Here is a 7,000-nt window from a genome sequence, read left to right as displayed (position 1 = left end):
CTGTGCTTTGGAACCCCTGGTCATCAGACGAGGTAAAGGAACAGGACCCATCCTGGCAGGGATGCCAGTTGGACCCTCAAAAATGTTATCACTAATAAAAGACTAGCAAGTGTGTTATTCTATTTGAAATGTTAAAGGCAGCGCTGAAGAAAGGTGTTCACTGTAAGTGACACAGGGATCTATAACGGCATAATATCTGCATGAAAGGAGACCTCAGCCGGACCCTACGTGGTCTTCTCTCCATGCCATCTATAGCGTCTGTGGTGCAGATGAAGATATTTTTCGATTTCTGACGCATTGCTCACAGTGCGATTAGGATGCCACATTTTGCTTTCCTAATTCCTGAACTGCGTGTTTCACAGCAACAGTCGTAACGTTATATTATTACGTGAATTCCTCACCGGTCAACTTGAAGGAGCCTCCACAATTGACATACTCTGTTCCAATGAAAACAACAAGCCTTACATCCAGCTAGCAAACAGATTAGAAGAGTTGACTCCACACTGAAAGCGTAGGAGAAACAGGACCGAGAGATGGATGGGGTCAAAAACAGGGGGATGTCAGTCAGCCGAAACAGTGGGCCGTCAAGTTAGCCAAGCATCAAAGCCCAAAATGTGATCCTAATTCATAATCGATAACCAGAAATGAAATCAATGTCTTCAAGAAGTTTAAATACGCATGCGCTTGAAAGTCCTTTTGAGCATCTGCAACCTTGGACAATCAGGAATCCAAAATGGCCGACTTGTATTTGATTTGATAGACTTTGTTAATCCCTGAGGGGAAAATTATCTTTTCGCATGACCTTTGTTGTTCAGCCCCTGGAGACATTTTTCAGGTTAAGGGATTTTTGAATTTAACAATGGATTTGAACCGGCAACATTCTAGATAGCAGAGCAGATCCTTAGCCATACCTCCACCTGTGATATCGAGCAACCTGTGACCTATGACATCACTCCTAACAACTACACAGCAACGGCTACAAAGTCACAGGAAGATGAATAATTACGTCAACGACCGGATAGTCACAAAATACCAAAAAACTAAATGTTAGAATTGGGTTTCTGTGACATGTAAAAAGACACAACACTCCACAAAATAAGAACATAGCAAATTCAAAACTGCCCGTCGTACAACAAAACAGTTGTAATGATTCGTCTTTGTGATAAATTTGCTTTGTGTTTTCCCAAACCCTTTATTTGTAACAAAAATTTGATAAACGAATCTGAGCAGAATCCACGGATGGTTTTGTCAGGTTCTGTCATCTCGTGTCAGGAATGTGGCACCTGGAAGTCACCTCATGTGATGTCATACGGGTGACAGGGGTGTCAGTACTTATTCCAAACCTATTGATTTCACATTGAAAACGTTTTGACGGTGTACTACCTTCTAAAGATCTTCATATTTGGACCTCTTTCCTATGCTTGCATATTAGGCGTTGTTGTAAGATTATTTGCCATTCTGGTTACACGACCCTCAGTAGCTTTTTTCATTAAAGGTGCCCGTCAATGTTTTATTTACCACCTTTCTTATCAAACCCACTCCTCCAATCATTTAGATGGCTATAACGTTCATTTTCGCTCGGAGTGCATGACCTGTGTCAGCGATGAAAATGATTTGTTGGCCTTTGCAATGCGCCTGTCTGTGTTACTGTTGTTCTCATGTTAGGCCTGATGTGTGGCCATGCCACCGCATTCCAGGAGCAGGACCAGGCCTCCAGTTCCTGGGTTGTGCTACACGTATCACGTAATAAGCTCCAAATTAAAACCAAGACCAAGGATGAAGGTACAGTGGGTCAGCGTTTTTGCATGACAGGTGGACAACCCTTAGCGTTTCGTATAGAGAGATTCAGCCACATTTTTTGATACACCGTGTGCTTCTTAAAGCTCCATTTTGAGCGATACTTTCTATCTCAGCTACTCTTTTAAAGCAACTCTGGTGTTCCCAAAGCACGTCGTTGAGAGGATGACGTTCCCTTTTGCCCCCCTATGGTGCCATACCGGTCTTTTTTGATTAAACTGTTGTAATATTGAAACCCACCTATGATTGGACAGAAACGAGAGCTCCTGATTCGCCCTGGATGCCATATGGGACCCCCCTTTCCTGTGGTGTCCTTAAAGTCCTTGACTGCCATCTCCTCACCCCCACCCCTCACTTGTAAATGTTACATCCTGTCAGACTAAGCCTGATGCTTCTGCTACAGCCAATTAGCCTAAATTTGTATCTGGCTACTGCTTTGTTCTGACAAACAGGGTAAATCCTCAGCTGTCCGTGGATTAAAATAATATCGCTGTGTCATCACAGCCTGCTGTCTGCAAAGGTCTGTCACTGCCACTAAATCTTTCTTAGTCCCACTTTGACACTTTTCAGCTCCTGCTACTGTTAGGGAAATGTAGGGAATATCTCAGAAAGTTTAACGTCCCAGTATAGCATGATAAGGAAAATTTAGGCCTCCATAAGGTTGAAAGAACCTTCTGATGTTTGTGGACGGGGTAAGACGAGGTCGGCCTCCCCTCCATGTTTTTTTCCATGCTACCATTTCATCCAAAGGTTACATGAATGGAATAATCTTCATTTTCAGTTTGATACAAGGTGTAGGGATTTGAAATGAAAGGAATGCTTCGACTTCCTGGAAAGCACTAGAATGTTGGGAAATTTCTGGATTTAAAGAAAACGCCAACAACAAAAGTACTTGTGTGTGAGATGGTTGAAAAGGTTCCTCAGGTCGCCGAGTTCTTTTGCATGCGACTTTATGACTTACTTTTAGTTGACGTTTTGGGCTTTGATATTTTAGTTTATTGTGTTCATAAGAATCGCTTCAGTTTTTTCTGTCCGATGTCACCTGATCTGATATGCCATTCAACTTGTCGTGATGTCAACTTATGCAAGATGTTGGGTTTTTGGGTGGTTATTCCCTATTTTTAGACCCGAACAACCCATATTTTGTGCAGGAAATGACATCCTAAACAAGTGTCTTTAGCAAAAATGGTCAGAGGGTCTTGAGGTTGTGCATGCAGCATCAACCGGCCCCAGGGGTTCACCCTCTAACGGGATACGAGGGGTCGAAGCTTCGAGAAAACGGGGATCGGTCATATTGAGGTTGCTGATCATGGATATGATCCAATTTTTGATATTTGACTCTTTGCTGGGGGTCCTAAGCCCTCTAGGAGCTGCTCCCAGATGAGTAGAAATGACAAATTTCAAACATGAGCATGTGGGGTACCGTTTTAGATTATTTCAAGGTTTAGGGTTAGGGTTAGGGTTAGGGTCAGCGAATACAAATAGGAGTTTCTTTTTGATCCTTTACTAGGGTTCTAGCCCTACATGGACCTCTTCAGTTAATTCCAATTTAGCCCTCATTGGACTTCACATAGTTCTCCATCTCTCGGTCCTTGTTGACTTTTTTTCCTTTGGTTGAACTATCTTTGTAACCTTAGTAGAACAATTGGCTTCTGGCACTGAGGGCAGCTGTGGTGAAGACCTCCTTAGGTAGGAATTGGTATTCAGTGTAGCTGTTCAGTTATTTTCAATTTGCTTTACCCAGCGACAAGAGTTGCTCACTTGGTCAGTCAGTAAAGTGGATTAGGAGGTATTTAAAACCTCAAGGAAATGAGACGTGGATCCTGTGGATTAATGTGGAGCTCAGGCGTCTCTTTGATAAAAGAAAACAAACTCAAAACCTCCAACCACGGGCGATTCTCTACCCCTCAAGGGTCTCTTCTCTTGAAGTCTATTCATCTTATGACATTTTAAGACTTGGAGTTTTGTTTATCCCGACTTCTTTTTTGTCACAGATCTGATCTCCCCCTCCTCTCTTTAATGAGTTCTGAACACACACAAAAAATTTAAATTGCCCGACATTTGGTCCTGTGGCTCAATCTCAATTTGTCTGTCTGAGACTCCAGATGTGCAATCCAAAGTTCCCACTTAGAGGGGGGGATCACTCTGAGCTAATTTCTAAGACCGAAAGGTGCTGTAACCCAAATTCGTTCAAGGGTGGGTCGAATGTAATGGGGGTCAGTACCGAGCCTGAGAGAGAGAGGGAGAGAGGAACATCCATTGATGTGAAGCTTAATTGACCAGTATGGCCAAAGTACTCCGGTGATTCCAGTAGGCCATTCAAGGAACCTCCGAATTTGAGTCTTGCAGCTTTTCATTGAGTAAACAAGCAACAGAGAGGGGGGCATCACCATGAGCAAACTCCTCAGCAGAGACAAAATGAGTCTGGTATCTCGAGTGTAATTAGGGGGAGTAATAGTGGGGTGGGAGGCATGGCGAGGCTGAGAGAGAGAGAGAGACCCTCGTTTGTGTAGTTTTGCCAGGGTTTTATCTCTGGCCACGGCCTTTTTAATACTTGTCTGTTCATTTCGCGGCTTTATTATTTGAATATTTTCATTAATTCAGTATTTTATGTTTAATTATTTTTTGTTAAACATTTTGTGATTTTTCAGTTTGTCTTTTAGTAATATCAATTTTAAATAGTTTTCTTTTATATTGAACCTAAGGGGGCTGGGCCCCTAATATTAGAGCTGTGGGGACCACTTAAATACCTTAATGATTAAACATAAAACAAATTAACAAAACAACTTTCATTCATTAAAATATCAAAATAATACACAGAAAACCACACAAAGTGAACTGATAAGCATTTTAAAGATAAGAGCAAGGATGACCCCTGTGACACCACAACACCCTTGCCGTTAGAAGTCCACTGGCTGTTAAGGCTGTTGTGTAACCCAAAGGCCTCAGTTCTCAGTTCCACGGCTTCTAGGTTAGAGAAGAAGCAGCAGAGTGGGGTGCGGTGGTGACTATGTGTGTTTTCGGGGTTTGTTACCTTGAGTGAATTCCTCAGTAGAGACAGACCCTTTTTCCAGAAAGAATTATTTGTTCGGAAAATGTGATGCATGAACCCAAACTTTTTACCAAAATCAAACTATTTGAGGAGCACATCATCTTTGGAAGGTGTGGCGGTGCACTACTTAATGCCAAGTGGGCTGACCCTCTGCCCATCCCATCCCATCCCTGAACGTATGGAGCAGCCTTGATCACAAAAACAAAAACTTTTCGATTTGTCAGCATTTGTTTTGTAAAGTAACTCCAGAGCGACACGTACTCTCAAGTCGCGAGGGGAGTACTTGCGTGATTGTTTTCACTATGGAGAAAATGTTCTTGTTCACACAGATATATGTCTTTCTTCAAAAAAGAACAGGCCTAAATGAAGCCTGTGTGAGTCAAAATGTAACCCCCCCCCCACACTTAAATATGCAGGATATTTAAAAATAAGTAAAAAGAAAACATGATAAGGATTTAGGACCAGCATCAGTGCTATCTACCTGATGGCTTTGCTCTTCCAGTCGTATACTTTTCAGTTTTATATTCAATTTAATGTTTACTCACTCGTGTGGTCCCCTTCGGCCTACAGCTGTCAGAGGTTTTACAAAGAGACCTCCATTCCTTCTGTTCTTCACTCGATTCCACTGAAATCCTCTTCCTTCCATTGGCGCTCCCAGGTTTGTCCAAGGCACCCTTTGGGTGTTCACAGGGAGGGCTGACCCTGGCAGGATATTTTGGGCTATCTTTTGTTTGCCATTCTCAAGTCTTGTCCAAGATGTCCTAATCGCAAATATTTAGAACTTCTTGGAGGGGCATCACCTTCAGGTTCTGACGTATTGTCTGATTACTGATTCAGTCTCATTTCGTTCTACTGTTCCTCAGAGACCGCATTTCAGCAGCTTGTAGTTGGCAGTGGGGACAATGGGTAAGGATAGGAATGAAACATTTTGTAAGAACAGACAGGACAAGAGGTGACGGGTCGGAATTCCTTGGGACACCCGTCCTTTTTGTAAGGTCAGGCTGTTAGGGCTAACTATTGGTAATTTCAGTTCAGAGAGCATTTGAGCTTTTCTTCTCTGCATCTAGTTGCACAAATAAATGATGACTTCCTGGTCAGAGCCGTCTTATACAATGGAACGTAGAGTTAGAGTTTTGTTTGTCCCAACTTCTTTTTTGTCACAGATCTGATACCCCCTCCCCCCTTTTTTACTAGCTCTGAACACACACATAAAATTTAAATTGCCCGACATTCGATAGTATGGCTCAGTCTCTATTCATCTGTCTGAGACTCCAGTTGTGCAATCCAACATTCCCGAGTTCAAATCCCAGAGCTTAAAGAGGGGTATCACTCTGAGCTCATTTCTGAGACCGAAAGGTGCAGCAACCCAAATTTGTTCAAAGGTGGGTCGAATGTAATTGGGGTCCGTACTGAGCCTGAGAGAGAGAGAGAGAGAGAGAGAAGCCCATTGACGTGAAGCTTAATTGACCAGTATGGCCAAAGTACTCCTGAGACTCCACTAGGCTATTCAAGGAAGAGGAAAACATGGGACTCTCGCTTCTGCTTCATGAGGGTTTCCTCCTTCATCCCAAGGGCTGAAGTGAGATGAGGTACATCAGCAAACTCCTTCCCCCCATTAGTCGGTCTCGATGCTCGCATGTCCGACAGCTTATTATAGACTATTACTTTAGTCTCCTTAGGGAATTTCCCTTTATCTCATGAACGTCTTATTTAACATACAGTTCAGCTTTCCTGCCGCCGAGATGCTGCTATTGATTTCTTCATCCGCCCTCCTGATAGTGATGAGTGAAACGATTCATGCAAAGTTAAAACCTGGAGTTGTGTTTTGCAACTAGCAATATTACCGCATTCATTTTCATCTCATCTCCGACTTTTTTAAAATGGCAAAATAGCATAGCATAGTAAGTGGGAACACTTGAGGGCCGCTCCTCAATGGCTAAAATCCATTAGCTTGGGAAGGTGGGCTGTTGGCAAGTCCTGGAAGGATCCTGACAAAGATGGGGAAACTGAGCGCAAATGGTGCCATCCCAAATGAGTGGTGTAAATGTGAATGTGGGCGACGAGATCTCGAGGAGCTGCAGGGAGGGAGCCGTGGAAAAACATTTTGGGATTGGAGAGCAGCCAAGGATGGAGATAGCAATTTGAGCTTCA

The sequence above is a fragment of the Erpetoichthys calabaricus genome, chromosome 12, assembly GCF_900747795.2.
Source record: "Erpetoichthys calabaricus chromosome 12, fErpCal1.3, whole genome shotgun sequence".
Lineage (NCBI taxonomy): Eukaryota > Metazoa > Chordata > Cladistia > Polypteriformes > Polypteridae > Erpetoichthys > Erpetoichthys calabaricus.
This window is presented reverse-complemented; position numbering follows the sequence as displayed.